This window comes from Aquila chrysaetos, chromosome 22 (assembly GCF_900496995.4).
Source record: "Aquila chrysaetos chrysaetos chromosome 22, bAquChr1.4, whole genome shotgun sequence".
Lineage (NCBI taxonomy): Eukaryota > Metazoa > Chordata > Aves > Accipitriformes > Accipitridae > Aquila > Aquila chrysaetos.
In genome coordinates, this window is record NC_044025.1 from 4,288,658 (window position 1) to 4,308,242 (window position 19,585).

Consider the following 19,585-nt stretch of genomic DNA (forward strand, 5'->3'; position numbering starts at 1 on the left):
TAGAGTATTTTTCCCTCTCACTACTTCTCTTGGAAGACTATTTCAGAATTTCTTTGCTCTAACTGACCTTATATAAAAATTCCACTGCAGATTTATTCTTAGCCAACTTAGATCTTTTGGTTCTTGTGTCAACATTATCTGTTAGCCCCTACAATGCCTCTGTTTTGCTTAATTAAACATGCTTCTATCTTTTATGCTATGATGAAACCCTCCAATTCCTTGATCATTTTAGTAACAATTCTGCCTGTTCCCATTTTAATCTCCTTCCTTGAGCGCAGATGATAGATAATAACTATATTCCAGATGAATAATCCCCAAATCACTGGCTTTAATGCTTCTTCAAGTCTATTGGAAATTCATCATGTCACCACATGTGCCTTTTATAGAACTGATGAGTTAGGGTTGGCAACGTTAGCATGTATTCTGAAGACTTGGAGGAGGAATAAACTTGAGAGTTAGCTGCAGGTACAACCTCCAATTCTGCCATCACCGTGCAACAGTTCAAGACAAACAAGACTGCATCTCAGGTACCTCATTTTAGAATGGCAATAATATCCACTCATGCTACTATATAACTGATACCACAACTACCAAATTATATAGAAATCTAATACATACCATATGTCTTAATAGCATACTTTTCAGCTCACTAAAGTACTACATCTTCTGTAATTCTCACAGTGATCTGTCCAAGGTCAGCTAAGAGCTTTGATACTGGTGTATCACTGCGTAACTCATAGTAGTTCACATATTATGATAATTTCTTTCTTCAGTTGAATTTTTAAAATAAAACCTCTGTCATTCCAGGAGATTGCCTTCTGGAATTATTCTTGAAATCGGTGTGATTAGTTTCATCATAAATCCTGTGTACTAAGGAGAAAATTTCTAACAGCACTTTTATGACCACTGCTTCTCAACCTCTTTCTCTCTCCCAGTTGTAGTACATTGCAAAATGAAAACTAATTTCTTCCTGATTTCTTTGCAGGTTATATTTTTTTATTAATTCTGAGTTTGCTTCTGAGGAAGCATTTGACCTGAAATACAAAGGACTGCTCCTGGCATCAGAAAAGTATCCCATGATTGCACAACGGAATAATGAGCAACATTTCTCATACAATCAGGATGTCATACTTGATATCCATCCCAAATGTATCAATTATTCCACATTTATTTGTACTTAGCACTGTGTGTTTTGATCCTGCAGCAAATTATCTATGGCCGGGCTTAGCCAATCCTAACGGGGACATTCAGAAAGCATCAAAACATTGCAGTACTTGTGTTGGCAGCACTTGGGTGAGTGCCAAACCCCTCCTAGAGGCCAGTGTGCTGGTGGTATGTGTATCTCTGGGTGAGATGTATTTAGTGCCCTATCAGCCAGAATCTTATTAAAGACAACTTTGTGACTTGGGTGGAGATAAGCAGTGCTACAAGGGAAGAAGAGCTACCACACTGATTGGCCTTACCCTCACATCTAGCAATCAATTTTCCCTCTGCCCGCGAAAATGAAATAACACATTGTGAAACAATACAGGGTATCTGGCATTGCGCAGCATCCTAAACAGAGTAAGTTTCACTCAGTCCTTGGCCTAGGAGCTCAGTGGAGCTAGATACCAATTCCTGCCATACTGAAACACAGAGAGCTCCACAAGCCACAGGATTCAAAAAAGGGTTCAAGGAAGTGGTGGCAGATACTTTATCTCCTGAATGCTATGTAGCTCAGCAGCTAGCCACAGTTAACACAAAAGAAAACGCAAGTTACTCTGCTGATGTTCTTTGTTCAACAGGTGGTTTGCAAGCTCATTTTGTCTAACAGAACCTAACACTGCCTCTTCTCTTGCTAAGTAGGTATTCGTCCTGCTCTCCTAAAGTTTATTGGGGGAATCTGTTTTAAGACTTCTGCATTTAAAATAACAATCCAATTAGATGCTCTTGATTTTACAAGGTTTCTACACATTTAATAAGTGATTTGATGTGAAATAAAGCAAACACAAAAAAGCTTCCAGACTGAATCACCTTACAGCTGAAAAGACAAACCATACCAATGACTAAAAAAAAGAGCTATATTTTCATGACTGACCTGTACTGCTCTCTAATCTAAGTGGGCTCTGTAATTACATAATTCCTAGGGATTTAAAAGTAGCACTTCTACATGCCTGGATCACTGATTCATTCTGGTACTGTTTAACGCTGCTACTTCTTTTAATGTATGGCCTGTACAGATGCAACCTACAGCCTTGTTGACATTTAGCTGACTTCTCTCAGAATTCTGATTCAGAGATCAGTTTGCTAGCAGAGAAGGATGAGTACACTCACACCTATGGATTAGTCCCGGCAGCTTTTTTCTAGCTGAGAAAGGAAAAGAGATAAAGTAAGAGGCTGTGACTCTTCAGAATAAATCACTAGCTCACACCTGCAATGCTAGAACAGCTCTTTTCATATGGCTCCGTGAAGCTGGGGAAACTTCAGGTGTAAAAGTTTCTGGTATCTTTTTTTCTAGCTGATCTCTATATATTTCATTGTCCCAGGTACCTAGCAATACTCAATTACACAAAGAAAGGAGACTTTCTTTGCATATTTGCAAACAATGCTATTTGCATACATACAACTACATTATGGTAGTGTAAAAACATGGGGGTGGGATTACCCAGTACTGGATACTATCATCTGTTGAGAAGCCTGCTTACCATGAGCTTAGTCCTGCACTTCTTTCACTCTGCAAAACCCTCCTGAGTCAGATTCAGGGTGTAACCATTTTCTGTTGGACAAAGGCAGAGATAGCGAGGCTGTCAAGAGGCAAGCTATGGCTCGCTGAATGTCTTACCCAAGACCCAAACCTGGAGAAGGTTAAAGGAGATGGGAATCTGCTTTGACACTTGCCAGATGGCAAAGCTTAAAACTGTATCCTCTGAAAAGGAATAGCAAGACATGTCTCTAGTCACGTTTTCCTCCATCCCCAACACACATGCTGTACCGAGATTAGTGTTTCCTGGGGACTGGATACATATTCAGCCTTCCCAGCTGGAGAATCCTAAGTATTTTCTGGTCAGTATGTACTGTTTCAAACCTGCATGGTAAGTACAGCAAAGCCAAATCATCCCCTTGTATTCATGCTTCATTCCAAGTGCCTGGACTGTACATCCATCTGCACCCCCCCACCCTCAAGCTTTCCATAACTACAGTGTTCCCTCTGTTAGCAGTTAGCAGGTTTTACACTGTATTATTTACTACCTCGAGAAAAATCAAAGGATCATCGCTGGGTCTGAAATTCACTGAAAAAACATTGTGAGCCAACAAAACAACACTTTTCACACTTAAGGCAGATATTCAGTGACTTCCTTAATGTATATAAATATGTTCTGATCTGAGAGCTCAGCTAAGTCATTTAGTGGTGTCTACTGTCTTCTGTTAAAGTCTTCATGGTATTATTGGGTAAAATTAACTCATAAACAGAAGACTTGTATATGATGAACAAGATCTTTGTCTGGAGGGTGAAAGAGATAGTAAACAGCTTTTGCACTTTGTCCTCCAAAGAGTGAAAGCAATATATCAGCCCAAAACATGCCAATTGTGAGAGCACATTGAAAAAGGAGATAGAGAAAGATAAGCTCCAAAACAAAGATTATAGGGCAAAATAATACAGATTAACAAAAATTATGTAGGAGTCCTGTTCCTTAACATGTGTTAAGATTTCTATCATTGCTGATGTTAATAATTGACATGAAGTACAGCGAGAGTTAGATAACAGCAGGAACGTTCAGGCCAAGAACTCATTTCATTTTTCAGTGGTGTGAGGCACTGGGTAATGGGGAAATGCATAACCTCATTTCAGAAATGATCTTGCTTCACTGTTTTACATCTCGAGGAATTTTATACTGTCTAGAAAGAGATTTCTGCTTGTGGCATATAATAGGAGGTGTTCTTCAGCGAGTGGAAAAAGAACAGGATGTGAATTTTGTGTTCATGAAAGTGAAGAATTAATAGCAAAGCCTTGAGTCAGATATAAGCTGCATGGGTATTGTGCAAGCCTCATCACACAGCACTGCCATCTCACCCCAATTTATGACCTGGAACACAGCAACTTTTACAGCTTTTAGCTGGAACTGCAAGTTGTACCAAAGTCTACAATGATTTTATAAATACAAGCAAAAGAGGTAAAAGCTCCAAATTTCTTTTGCTCTTTAGCCTAGCTTAAGTATAAACTAGTCAAAATCTGATGTCACACTGCACCTCCTGAGCCTGCAGATCACATTGCTGGCATTTGCGTTCAGGGTTTAAATACAGACACTCCGCATTCCCTGAACTCAGAATGCACATGCAAGCCAAGATTTGCTCTCTAGCACAAGCAAGTACAAGTAAAGGAGTAGGATCAACTTTACCATGGGTATGATCTGCACATTCATGTGGGCAGGCCGTATTTTAATTTTCACCATCATATCTGATAGAGGTAACATTTTTCATGGCCTCAGAGAGTGCCAGAAAATCTCAGCCTGCACAGACTGCTGAGGTCAGCGTCCTCTGTGTACAGCTTGCCAGCCCCCAGAATTCACCAGGGAGAGGGAATTCAGGCTTTCACTTCTCTTTACACTGCCAGAGTCCCTGCCTTCTAGTTCATACCACCAAAAGCCAGTTTAAACCAGAGGTGAATCTACTACATGATATAACAGACGGCTATTGCTCTTATTTGTCCTGTATGTTCTTATCTTACAGTTTGCAATTAATCACCACCCTGGAAATCAAACACTAAGGTATTTGTACATTCTCTTTGAAAATAGATTTCAATTTCCTTTTACTTGAACTGCCCTGTCCTTTGCCACACCTGCTCAATGCATCATTCTGCATAGCATACGTACACTGTACATACCTGAAGAGTCTGATGACGCATGCTAGACAGGGAACATAATCAGCATAGAAAGAATATAAGACTGAAAACTGTGATGCAATTAGATATAGGGGGATGTCTGTTCATTAGCAAATAATCACATTTGCATGGTGATGATAGTTACGGTATGTCACAACTGAAGACTAGGTTCTGTTCTCAGTAACATGAAATTCTCTTCAGTGTATGATTGTGCAAGCTACATCGGTACCAAGTTTGTACTAAGCACCAAACTCATGTACAGGAGAACTGTAAATCTAATCCCATCTATTTGGTATGTACACATTTTTTGATGCATGTTGGCTTAGCCTTTGTGATAGCTGAAATCTAGCTTATTCTCTTCTATCTGGAGATATTTTCTCATTGCAGGGAGTCTGATTTTACAGGAACAGCAGTGCAGATGAGTTGGTCTCCCTATCTAACACTTATAAAAAAGGTTTCCTTGGTTTCAGCATAGCTCACAGGTACACTTGAAGGTACAGCTACTTTCTCTGCACTGCCATTAAGCTTAGAGTACTCATCAGGTTTTAGAACACCTTAGATTCCCAAAGACATCCTTGTCCCTCATCATATAACCTTCAGGAATTGCTCCGTTACCACCCTCAGGTCATGACAGTTTTGTATCTTTTGTTTTTAGTACTGAAATATTTTTGTCATTCTGTGATGTATTTCCACTACGAATTAATAAATTGTATTTTGCAAATATGCATATGGCTCTGGAGATTGCTAGGCTTCCATGTGTCTGAAGGACAGCCACATTATTGCTGGAAATAGCCACTGCTTATTTGTTTAAAAGAACTTAATTTCTATACAAAAAAGCCTGAAACAACTGGAAATGCTGAAAGTAATACTCCAATCGTTACACATCCTGAGACTGATTCAGTGAAGTTCTTGTCACAGATGCAAAGTCACATCCGTCTGCGATCTCCTTGGGTGATCACTCTCAAACTTCCATGAAGGAAAGCAGTTTTAGCAGTACCAGAGCAGCTTACAATTTCACGGACTCACTTCAGTCAGCAATTGTTGATCAAAAGTTCCATGAGGATGGCATACTCACAGTGGTTCTCTGCTGTGTGGATTCTGTGATGTCTATAAAGTAGGCACTGTGAAATTCCCCTATGTTGAGACACTGTTGTATGTAAACCCTCCTTCCCTTTTTCTCCTTGTCAAAGAGGGTGGAACTGGTCAATATGGTTCAGAAGTTACAAGGACAAAAGGTGGAAGAGAAAGACGCCATGATCAAATAAACTCTGTTTCCACAGAAAATAAGGATAAAAATAAAGTTATCTATTGTATTTCAGAGAGTCTACTTTGTTGTGAGGAAGCTAAAAAAGCACACATTTACACCCTTACATTTATGCATTACTTCTATTAATGTAGTGTGAAATAGCATGTTGCCTGAACTAATACAAGGACTGAGCTCTGAGTCTGCTGAACTTGTATTATGAAGGAAGGAAAATGAACTAATACTTTATTCAAAGGTTTACTGGCAGCTTGTCTGTTCTGATGATTTAACTATTATTTACACTGAAACCAACATGCAAGAAGATTGTAGCCTATGACTCCCAAGGGAGCAGCTATGGAATTTTTGCATTCTGCAGAATGTTATGGGTTGGCAACTGCTCCTGTGTGCTACACAGATCACTTCAATCCCGTGTGTTTATTCTATAAACAAGAAAGTGCTCCACACTGTTGTGCTAAAGAAAATAGCTGAAATCTAAAGCAGCTCAGTCCTGTTTAAGCTGTCCCCAGACACACTGCCTACCACGCGGGTTTGTTTTTCATTTATTTGTTAATGAAAGCTGGCAGCAGATGCTACACTTTTATTGAGCACATTAATCATTGAAAGAAAACAATATTTCTGCTGCTCTGGCAACTCCTGTACCATACATAAATAAGGCCTTGCTGCTTTCCTGTTAACCCTGTAATAATGTAGAATCCCCTAAAGCACTGTGTTTCTTTGCAGCAGTATATTTCTGCTGTAAAGCTGGATGCATAGTGTGGATTCAAGTAAGATCTGAAACCACCCATATGGCTTCTGATTCAAAATTCAGCTTGTGGCAATAAGTACAAACAATGTGTGATAGGTGCTTGGATGCTTTTGAGAAATAAGAATGCAATCGTGATCCAGTTGCTAGTTTTCACAGAATAGTAGTAAGAACAACAGCTTAACACTACTGATTCTTGTCATTCATAGCTATATTACAGCACTCATAACAGTATGTGCTAAATGCCTCTAAGGCATTAGGGAATTCCTTGTGCACGTGCCATATATACTCATCATAAATCTATAGCCACTTGCTCATCTTGTTATAGGGTAACATGAGGGGTGTGTAAGTGCACAACCTACCAGAGGTCTAATTAGCCCTTAAGCAGGTCTTTTCTTCTCCCCACTCCTAATTTACAGGTTATGCTATTGATGGTCCTCTTGGGACAACCTTCTCTCTTGAGAGCAAGCTACCCTGCACACATTGTTCTGACAGAAACCGCTTACAGCTCTATACTGTACTAAGAGCTCAAAACATTTAGATTCATTGCAGTTCTGCTAATTTGTGCCATGCAGCAGAATTACAGCACATGACCTCTCCAGAAGGTAGGATGGCACTGTTTAGGTGGGGTTACAGGTCTTAAACTAGTGTTAACAAATATGACCTACACTCTTCAGTAAAGCTGCACTACTGCAGATGATAATCATAACCTTTATAGTCTCATATCCCCACATTTAAAGCTTGACCATATTTCCAAGGAAGAAGACTAAATCAGAGAAATGCAGTTCATGCAGCTGTGGAGGTACCAATCCAAGACCAAAGGAGCCATCAAGTACAGGCTACTTTAAAAACATTTTATTGATCAAATAACCTTTTATTCATATATAGCTTCTTTATGTCCTGCAATGGAAAAAATCCCCGAGGTCGATCTATTGAACTCAGTGGAAACACCAATGATAAATGGAATCATCCTTGTGTCTCTATTATGTATACTCTAGGTTATGCAGAAGGATGTACCTGCTTGATGACCAAATCATTTGTGCTGCAGAATTACAGCAAATTATTCTAATAGTTGAGTGTAACAAAGGAGATGACAAAAAGTCCTTGGGGGAGGTCTGCACATACTTGTCTACAAAGAACAAATTACCATGGAAATCTCTATAATACAGAATACTTTACTGCACTGAATTAGGCATTATTTTTTTCCCCCTCTAAGCCTAGCTTCCAAACTGCTTGCTGAAATCAGGCCTAAGAGAAATCATTTGAATGCACATGTCTTCATTAGTCTCTATAATGAATTCAGTGCAAATTATAAATATACCAGTTAAATTAGCTTTACTATGGTCTACCTGCGAGCAGGACTTTTAGCTATATCCAGTTTTATTCACACTTCCTCCCTCTTTGCCCACATGAGTACAGTAGCAGAGAATAGCCCGAGCTGAAAAAACAACGGTGTGATGTCACAGAAACAGAACAGTGCTAGTGGGTACTCTTCAGTTCTCACAGCACTTACATTAAGCAGAAATTTCAGTTTCTCGTTTTAGGCACCTTGGCAATAGATTTCCTAATAGATGGAAAATGCAGGACTTGTTAATTGTGCCTGCTTGGTACTTAAGTTCATATGTCTCCAGTAGAAACTGCATTCTCCAGCCTGCAATAGGTGTTTTCTAGTAAGAACAAGACTAGTCCAGCTTGGTGTTTACATGAATTTGTGTGCAATCTCTAAGTTCGTTATTCTTCAGGTTATCTTTTAGTTTTCCTCTGTCCTGCAGGTTCACCCTAAAGGTGTAAGTTTATTGTGGACAGTGTTTATTAAATGAAAGATAGTGACAGCTGGAGCTCCTAGAATAATAAACAGTATTTGATTTTGTTATTTCTTTCTACCTGAATGTCTTAAGATCTGTAAGACTGCAAACAAAATATCCCAGATTAATACAAATGCTAGAATACCAATTCTCTTTCTTTTTAGTTCATATGATCTCTAGCACAGGAAAACAGTTAGGAGTGATTAGAAAGCAATTCCTTAACAATCTTTAAACTAATTTTGCCACATTTCCCACTGAAACCAAACAGTGCTAAAGAAATTCCTTCATATCAGATCACAAAAATTCTGTTATTATTTGCCTGAATTGTTACCTAAAAAGCTTAAATATACTTGTGGAAAAGTGTCAGTGAATTAGATTTTAGACTAACAAAAAAATTTCAAAGACTTAAAGCAATTATGTCACTATGCCTGCTATAGCTTCTCTTTGCTTGTCTAAGGCAGGTAAATCTATTGTTGCTGATACTAGCTAATATTAGTGTACCTCAGGTAGTAAATCTTAAAAAATATTTGATTATTCTTCATGCTTAAGGAGTTTGGATGCACAATTTAACATGTTTTATACGAGTCTGCTCACTGGAAAACTCAATCACCATCTGAGTGTCTTAAGCAAGGAATAATCAAAGTCCTGGCTTCAGTATTTTGCTGATCCTCACAATGCTAGCTCTACTAGTGCTATAGCTTCTTGGGAGATTTGAGTTTTAAATTTTTATTTCTGTCTTCCAGATATCTGCAAAGATTATGAAATTCAGACTGGAGCTGAAAACTATGTGATGAATAGGTAAACACTAAGTCTGGCGCAGCTCCACACACTGTTCCTTTGAATAACATTTTTTGAAGTAACTACCTGTTTTTCTCATCTAAATAGATACGAACTGTTGACAGAGAAGAAACAGAAGTATCAAATAAGGAGGTACTGCTTTTTACAGCTACTTTTTCTAGTGAAACCTATGCATTAACTTCTGGGTACATCCCAACTGGAAAAACACATACTCATGTACCTGTGAGTACAAACGGTAACATGAGGCTCTTCAGAAACTTTTCAGTCTATCATAAAAGAAAAATACTTTTTATGCAAAGAGGATGTCATTATTTCATAACACATAACACTAACACAGTGCCTTACATTTCCAATTCTACTTGTCTATTATCAATCATATTTAATAATGCTATCTGTTTATTCGGGAGCAATAGTGTGGCAGTACTTTGCAGTGTAAATGTTTCAATTCTGATGACTATGCAAGACATTAAACAAATGCTATAGCAAGAAATGACAGCAAACTACAAGGAAAGAAGATGGAAAGGAAAAAGGAAAATAAGATGGTCTGTGATATATTTTATGTCCTACCATGATACATGTTCATGAGCCTGTGAACACAGAGGATACATTTTACCTAAAGGGAACATTTAAGTCCATTCAGGCCATAGAATTTATCCTTAGTACAAACCAGTGTATGTTTAGGCTAAAAGAACTGGGCTATTAATTTCTGTTCATGTCAGATGATAATTGGGAGATAATTTAAGCTTGGTTTCTCCAGCAAACCCCATGTAACTATACTTATTTGTTTATAAAATATATTGATAACAAAATTACAAAACAAAAAGCAAGTCTATTATTTTACAGTAGACTGGAGTCCTTGGAAAGAACTTAAGTCCTCTAATATGTCTGGAGAAGGGGAAGAAGGAAGAGAGGTCAGGGAAGAGAAGGAGTGAAATTAGGATATCCACAGGTCCGCCAAACCAGCTTAGAGTATTAGCTTTCTCTTCAGGAAATAAACCAAAGCTAATTGTTTTTAAGCTCTTCTGTATTGTATCTTTAAGCATTGCATCTTTAATTATTGCAATGTGCACTTAAAAATCTGAATTGCCTGATCTTTTTATGGTAGATCTGTTTAATTTTTTTTTCTTTCTGTTTTAGCTTTTGCTTCGATGCAGATAGATATAGCTGGGAACTCCATCCTTGGTGGAATTCATTTTTAGTCAAAATACAGGGTAGCTGGATCAATAAATACGTGAGAATGTGACTGCCTTACGAGTTGCAATTGCAGATCATGATCAGGTTATCATGATCTCTGACTACTGATGACTTTTGCAAGTAAGATGATCTAGCGGACTTGTACGTGTGAAAATAGCAAATCATCACATAGATGTCAGCAACAAAACAATAAATAAAATAAGAGTAAAGGAATGGCCAGGACAAAAGTTACCTAGCTAACCGTCACAAGCATTTGCTTTTGCTGCGACCTCATCCACAAAATCTGTCAGGGAACTCACTGTTCCACAAGCATTTCAGAATGTATGGCTGAATCAAAATGCACAAGCACATAGCAGGCTGACAGTCCAGAGGAAGACATCCTTACTTTTGTAATGCCATGCTTTGACGTTTCTTCAGCAGTTACACCCAGCTTCTGAATGACATTTAAATAGTGCCTTGAACCTTTTATATCATAACCCCAAGACAATACATTAAAACACCAGTCAATTTGTAATTAGAACATATATCAGAAAAATTTGTTGTGCATAGCACGACACCAAAGGCCTGAATTTGCTGCCATTTACACTCACAGAAACATGCAGTCTCATTCTTTCTGAACCATTTCCTAAATATGGAAACTGGCATGCACATCAGAGGCTTGTCTATGTACACATGGATTAAGAAAAATGAGTCACCCTCACTGCTTAATAAAAAAAGAAACAAACTTGTAAAAACACTCAAGTGATCTTTAGTAAATCAGACAAGGTTATACAAATAAATTACTATAGCCGTGTGATTTCACTACAGCCAGTTGCATCTAAACTACCACAATAGAGAGGTGTGAATGGTTCTTTGCAAGTTACTCATTAATCAATCTTCATTAATATAAAAAATGTTTTTACATGATTCTTGATTCTGCAACTGCAATCTCCCAGTCAGTGTTTTGCTCAGGTGGCCTTGGTCCAGCTACTATCCCTTCTTTCCTTGCTAAGATATTTTGCAATAGCAGCTGATGAGTTGGAGTTAGACAAAGAGGTTCTAGGCTTACACTACAGATGAAATCTCTTCCAGATCAATGTTTCAGGTTTTTTTTAATCTTAAATTTTATAATTAGAGATGAGAAAAGTTTTCACTTACCAATGAAGAAATCAAAAGATATTTTATATACTTTTCATCGGAACATTTACAGCAGTTCATTACCTGTGGGAATGTATTTTATAATACTTTCCAGCTTAAGTACAAAATGAAAACAAATGGAAAAGCAATTAAATATATTTCATTTGTTGCAAGGACTGACAAACAAAACTGAGCAAAAAGCAAAGTCTACATGAATCTTTTTCCCCACTTTTCAGATCTAATTCAAAGTCCTGTACATCATACCCCAGAATAAATGGAAAAAATATTAATATTAAAAATGCAGGAATCAAAACTCAGTTACTCCCGTGACTGCAATACCATTGTATCTGTAGCAGCTAGCATTCCAACTTTGTGCTAGTTTTATTCCTTTCCGTCACATGATACTATTCAGACCTCTTTATATAGAATGGAATCAATACTTCTAAGAGAGACATAAAAAAATGGAAGAGAATGTATACTAATAAAGGTAATTAAAAATAAAACCAGGAGTAAAATCTGCACATACTAACAATCTGTATGCAAATAACAAATGTGTTCAGTGCTCATGCTCTGGATGCCATTTTTACCTTTGTCTACATCCTGTTCATTGCAATGCCTTTGCAGTTGTACCTGTCTATAACAATAATGGTTAACTATTACAGAAGATATATCCTAGCAGGTGATATAACTGGTAATTTCTTAGGTTTCAGGATGAAAAAATGTTAATTTAGCTAGAAACATTTGTGTGTCTTACTTATTATTCATTCTAGACATAAATGCATTAAATTGAGGCAGGTACAGTGATATAACCAGGCCAGGTTACAATTTCTTTGCAGAAACATCTAAAGGGAAAAATCAAATGGAAAGAATAATTCTAGGTGTATGTCAGATCATCCTTCCTCAGCCTCATGCTCCCCCATTCAGACAACAGAAAAGGCTTCAGCCCCAGGAAAGCCTAGATGTCAAGACAGCTGCTGAAGACAATCGGCATCAGAAACTTCACATATCTGAATTACTTCCTTGCAGGTTCTTGGAAAAGTCTTTCAGGTCACTAACACCCATGACAGCTGGAGAAACATTCTCTCCCGAAGGGCGGGAAGGCTTACACATTACAGAGGGTAAAATTCTCCAACTCTGACATCCATGATGGAAGCAGGTTGGTATGGTATGATCAGGCAGACTTGGAGCAGGGATAATGAGCTGCATGGAAAACACCATCAAGTCAGGCTGGTCAGTGATCCACTGCCAGCAGTTTTACTTATATAGATAAGTAAAACCCCACTTGTCTCATTCCCACTCCTTTTTGCTTGTCCATGGAGTTACATTATGTAGTTGAGTACAGAATGTGGCCCAGGAAAACCAGACATTTATTCCAAGAAACCTGCCTTCTTGCTTAGAAAAGCTGTAGATAAAAATTAAGAATCAAGGCCTAATGAGAAACATTCCAATTGACGGTGGAAATAGTCCTACAATGCTAATATTAATACTGTGCCAAACTAATCAGTGTTTATGTCAGTGACTTGCCTATATACTGAGCTCAACAATCATTTCTGTAATAACTAAAGATCATGTAGTCAAAACTTTGTCCTGTTACATGAGTGAAAGACCAGACTATGTCCATGACAGATAATTAATTTATTAAGATTTTTACCTGTGTCGTTCAGACTAGAACTTGACTCATCAACATAATCAACTTGTATCAATCACCAATCACCTTGCGTTAACACTTTTAATGAAGTTACACTCAAGTATATTTCAGGTGGTGATTTATATAATACCGAGGCACAGCTTTCCTTAGAGCTATTATGGCAACTGTAATAGGCTGCTGAAATGTATTTCTCAAATCCAACACCTGAAGTATAAAAAACTTAAAGGTGATCTTTTCCCCCAAACAGAAACATTATTCTTTGTCAAAAGCAGGAATGTCAGAAGCTCAGCCTCAAAGGTTGCTTTAACTATGCTGCCCTTTTCTTCTGTGACCACAGCTTTTTCCTTGCTGCTCCTAACCTTGCAGATAGGCACAGATAACATGATGCTTATCTTATAGGCAGGAGGTTTGGCAAGCTACTTTTCAGAGTCCAAAACAAACAATCCTCTGTGCATTGGTCAGCAGGACACTGTGGAGTATAAAGCTAATTTGGCCCCTCCCCATGTCCCAGTATATCAAGGTTTAAGCTTCATTGACTCCAGTATAGCGACCTTAATCAAGATTTTTCATGCCTCAGAGAACAGTACAGCTGCTAAACTTTCTTTAAGAAGTGTTTTACAGCTGAGGAAGCTGAACAGGAATTAGCTGAAAAAAGATGACTTACTTCTGGCCTTATTAAGCAGCAATTTATTATAACTCAAGCTGTAACATTGTTTTGCTCTAACATGAAAGGGGAATGTTCGTGTAAGTGATTTAGCTAAGTCATTGATTCTGTTCCAGTCATTCCCTGCATATTCTCTTGCAGTATGGGTTTGCTTCAAATTCAGGAAGCCAAATGCACTGTGATAAGTCTCAGAAGAAATTCCTACATTTCTAATTTCCCATCAAGTAAAGCAGATACAGTCATCTTCCCAGGACTTACTGGCAATATGGTCTTTATAAAGCTCATCTTGAGATTTCACAGCTTTTTTATTTTGAATGAAATTAATTTCCTATTACCTTATTGAGCCCATATTGGCAATGTTAAGAGAGCTTTGTGGGGAGATTCTTACTGTAAAAGGAGTCCCTTCTTGATGAGAGATGGTATATAATACATAATCATAGACTTGTTAAAGGTTATGAAGACAGAGAATGACAACAAAAACAGACATAAAAATAATCTTCAGTTTGAAGCTACAGCAAATTCTTGTGAACCTGAAGGACAGACATTCATCTAAAGATATCCAAAGAAAATTTCACTCTGATAACAACAGTAAGACACAAGAACTAATAATAATTCATAACTTCATCCTTTCTGATTTCAACCAATTCTTAGCTAGAGTTTTGGAGGACTAAGAAGCCTTCTTAGATACAGTACTGTGTCTTTGAGCGATTTGCAGCACAACTGCTTCAAATTGGAAGCTGTCAATTGCTGTGCCAGTCCTTGAAGAATCTCATGGGATCCCAGCTCCTGTCCTACCCTCTCTGCAGATGTTGCGTAGCATTCTTCTTACCATAGTTCAAGCAAATGACCTCTGTTATTCCTCTCACTAGCCAGGACAATGATTAGCCCCTGCTGAGGTAGAACAGAAATAGTAATTCTTTTCCAGAATGGGACATTTCCACTCAGTTAAGGATGGGCCGTGTGACAAGGTTATGCAGGGGAGGCATACCCATGTGTTAAATCTTGAGAAAGCTATATGCAAACATCTGATTCCTGATGGAGGAGAACTGCCAAGCATTTCTCTTGTTAGCTTAAAGTTGCTTGATGTTCTCAGCTTCTGTCCTTTGAGATTAGGATCCTGTAGGAGATACATTCCAGAACAGCAGCAGTGCATTATCTCCTCTTTACCTTTCCCTTCCTCCTTTTCCTATGCAAAGACAGATCAGGGACCAAGCTAAACAGATTATTTCCAGCCAGCACCCAGAGCAAGGTAAAAAATCAAACCATTGTACAGCAAATGTGTGCTTTGCAGGCTCAGTAGTCTGGAACTGTGGAACTATGAAGAGGAGTTAGAATGTGTTGAATATATATGATCATCTGCATTAACATCTACTTTCTGTCTCAACTCTGAAAGGCTCTTGCTCATCTCATCTCTGCTGATCTTACAGGAGGAGAAGGGATCCCTTGAAATGCATGCAAGTGCAAGAATATATGCCATTCAGAAGAAACTCAACACCAAGACCTGGAAGCTAATCACACCTCCATTTCTCTAAGGCATTGTATCTCCTTGTGTACCACAGTCAGTCTTACTATTTTCTTAGTAACTGGCTCAAAGCTTCCATTCAGGCCACAAAGTTAAAAATCTTACAAAATCTGCCTATAATGAAAATATATAAATCTTTCTCTTGCAAACTGCTCATTAAGACTATTCGCACTGTTACCAGGATGTACTGTTGGTGAATACTGGGTCAGAAAGCTAATTCCCTTACAGTCCTTTTACTGTACCTAATGATTACTGAAAGTCTGGAAATGAGAGCAAAAATATTTTATTATTTATTCAACGTGAAATCACCTTGATTTATATTCCTGGAAAACTAATAAAATGCCTCTGAGACAGACTATCTCTGCTGTCAAGCTTGCATAATGTATCTGCTTTATCTGCTGACCTGTGCAGAAATGTATTCAAGAACAATACTTCTGCTTTCAGTGCTGCATTTACTTTAAATTTGCATTCTTCCAGGAAAATTCTGACAGACATACTTAGCATCTCAGATCTGATTTCAACAGGGGCACTTAGCTATTATTGGTTCCACTAATCTTTTTTGAAAGAAGACTTAGCAGTTGAATTTGATGCCAGGGCTGAAGACACAGACAGGACCTATGCAAGATGCTGGAAAAGCAGGGAAAAGATTTCCTTCCCTTAAGCTGCAAATCCCTATAAGCCATCCCTGCTTCTGAGCTCACAACAGAGGCAGCGCCCAAGGTGCTCCTTCCTTACCAGGGTTCCTCTTTCTATAAATTACAGCACCATCACATGCAGGCAACAGCACTTACTCTCCTGTACAAAGCTTAATTGGCTGTTCTCAGATTTACCCAATTCTGCCCAACAAACAGCATCCCAATTATCCTGTATTTTATTGCACACCACAAATATTCAATTAAAACTAGCCCAAATTCTTGGTTATTCTTGGTGATGATGGCACAGGCTTCACTGCCAGTCACAGACTAAATGGCATAGTTGATAGGCCCCTTCACAAGGGTGCCAGGGAGGGAAAAAGTAGAATATGCTATTTTCGGACTTTAAAACTTTAGATAGATTTTCTTAGCAAACCATTCATTTATTGCTCTGCTTTATCCTATTACCTTAAAGATCCTACTTTTCTCTCCGGTGAGAGTCTATTCTGTCCCACCAAAGAGGAAACATTGTCAAGAACATACATCCATGCAGTTTAGGAAGTAGATTTACATCCAAGGTACTATTAACATAAATGTGAAAAGTCACCATGTTTTTAAGAGGGCAGAATGGCTAGTAATTTAAAAATGTTAAGGAGGATTAAATGTGAGCTCTGGGAGACTGGAGCTACTGTTTGAATGGAGAAAGCATCTCCCATCACCATCCTATCCACTCATATATTACCGACAATTGGTTTTAGATTCAGAGAAAATCCTTGTTTGCTGACTTTCAAATAGCCACTGAATAAGATAATCCGCAGACAGTAACAATGTACAGGTTCTAGAATAAGGCACTGACAGTGAAAAAGGAAGTCAAGCACAATTGCTGCACCATCTTTTGTACCCTTACCTTTATAAAGTCTTAGATCTTAAAGCTGGAAATATTATTTACTACCCTGTCATGTAATGGCTGTATTGGTGAATCAGAAACATTTTTGCCAATATCTCATTCATTTTCATGCACTGAAAATGCTAAACAGAGCCAAAATAAAAGAACAATTGGAAAACAGCTAATGAGCAATAAACTTCTCTTACTTCACTACAAAATTATTGAAAAATTGTCCTTCTACTTGCTCACAAATCTAGATGAATACAAATGCACAATGACACATACAAGTTCAGTCTGTGTTTGCATGTTTGCAGATCAGTTCAATACTACATGATCTTTATCAGTGATATTATGAAATGTCTTTGCAGACTTGTCTGTGACACACTTCAGCAGCTGCTGAAATAGGTTTCTGGTTGCCAACAGGCTTATCTTTTATCTTTTACCCCTGAATAACAGAGCAGAGAGTCTATTACCAGCATTTTTCACAGTTTGATTTTTTAAGTACCATTTTGGACAGCAAAGATATAAAGAAAATTCTTCTGTCTTTTTCATTCCTCTAAAATAACTGCACTCTCTCCTTGGAGATTATCTGAAAGCTTGAAAATGAAATAATGCATGTATCAGGAGAAAACACAAACTGTACAATAAAATTCATATACAAAAGGATCTGAGCATCCTCACACTAATGCACTATTCAAAGAAATTGAAATGAAAAATATTTTAACTCTTCCTCACCTACCTGCAATAAATGCTACACATGCATCAATATCAGCATATCATGCAACTTTGCTTCAGGTGCACTATCAGGTGAATAAATGCTCCTCTTAATAAGTGAAGAACTGATTTCAGAGAAGAAAAGAAACCCAGCTCTTGCCACTTGTAAGCTAGGGGAAGTTGTTACTAAGTGGAGAGGCACAGAAGCAGGGCCTAACAGGATTACACACAGGCAGAGAGCACAGTGGGGCCTGATGACTCCAGATGCCCAGCTCCAGGCATAGCTTGCTATTTATTGCACTTTGACCAGGTCTGCACTGAGCAAGCAGCAAGCTGTGTGCGTGAGCACCTCCTCAGTGGACTTTACAGTGTTCCACAGACCTTAGTGTGTCAGAAGAGTTTCAGAACATGTAGTCATCTCTAATGAGCAAATGCTGACAAAATATTTAACATTTCCAATGCCCCATAGAACTTAAAACCATCTCGCAAATTGCTTTCAATTTCTGTCAGCGTTTTGCTGTATTTTCATTGTCCTACAGCAAGGGCAAACCTTATTGATTCATGCTCCACTTGAATGAGAAACACCACGTGTTAAGTAGAAGATAACCTCCTTTCCTGGGAAGGTACCTGTGATTTCGTTTTGAATAAAGAGTCTTCCAACGATTAAATAGACTTCTGAAAAAAGCGCAGTAAGTCCATACATACCTCTGAATTTGAATGCAACAGAAAGCCAAACCACAAAATGGCTTTCTTCATATTTCAGAAATACTAAATTGGATACAAAAAATATAATTTATAATGTATACGTTTTCATTTCCAAGACTTCCACAGATATTATGGGCAAATGTTCAACTGCGCCAAATCAAAATACCAAATACCAGACCATTTAATCAGTTAATTGATTTTCAGAGGTGTAGGGCAGTTTGTAGCTTGCATTGCCCGATTGTAAGTTTCTTCTGTCTAAAGTAAGATGTAGTTCTGACTCTATCAGTTCATTATGCTGTAAACCAGAGAAAGAAGAAACAGCAGAGACCATCAGAAGCAGCAAACATTATCAAGGTTGACAGGAATGTTACATGAGTTTTCTCCAAACATCCTGTTCAAGATGCAAACATTTTAGGAATAGGAGTGAAATAAATTCTAGACATTTGTTCTTTTAGTGAAATGTTACCATTTCATTTTTCTAAAGATGCTTCAAACAGAAAGGAAAGAATAGTTGCCAGAAGTTCTTAATTCTGAAAGACCCCCTAGGGAGGATAAAAATAAAACACATCCAAGTTCTTGGCATTTACTATCGTAACTCCTGTCAAGAAAGGAAAAAACTGTTCAGCTCTATTGCATAAGTTTCCAATAGAAAATGCATAAAAATTAATTCATGGGATAAACCTCTTGGCGACTGCTTTCAAGTTAAGTACAACTAGTTTATTTCCAGATCGGTGATCTTGTTTTGTAGGTAATTACATTTTTAAATGATACTTTTTCTCAACATTGCTTCTAAATGTCTCTTTTTTTAATAGATCAGTACATAAACCCAGGCTTCTTAGTTCTTCTGATATAAATACTGATCAATATTTCATTATTTTAGTTATTCTCACTAAAAGTGCCCATATTCTGGAGTTACATACCAACTTTCACTGTGGCTGTCATTCAGATGCCTCTGAGCATTTTGTTAACATCTACAGCAAATCAAATTTCATTATCAGATTTTTCTTTAGTCATGCAGAAGGGCAGTGGGTTTTCTT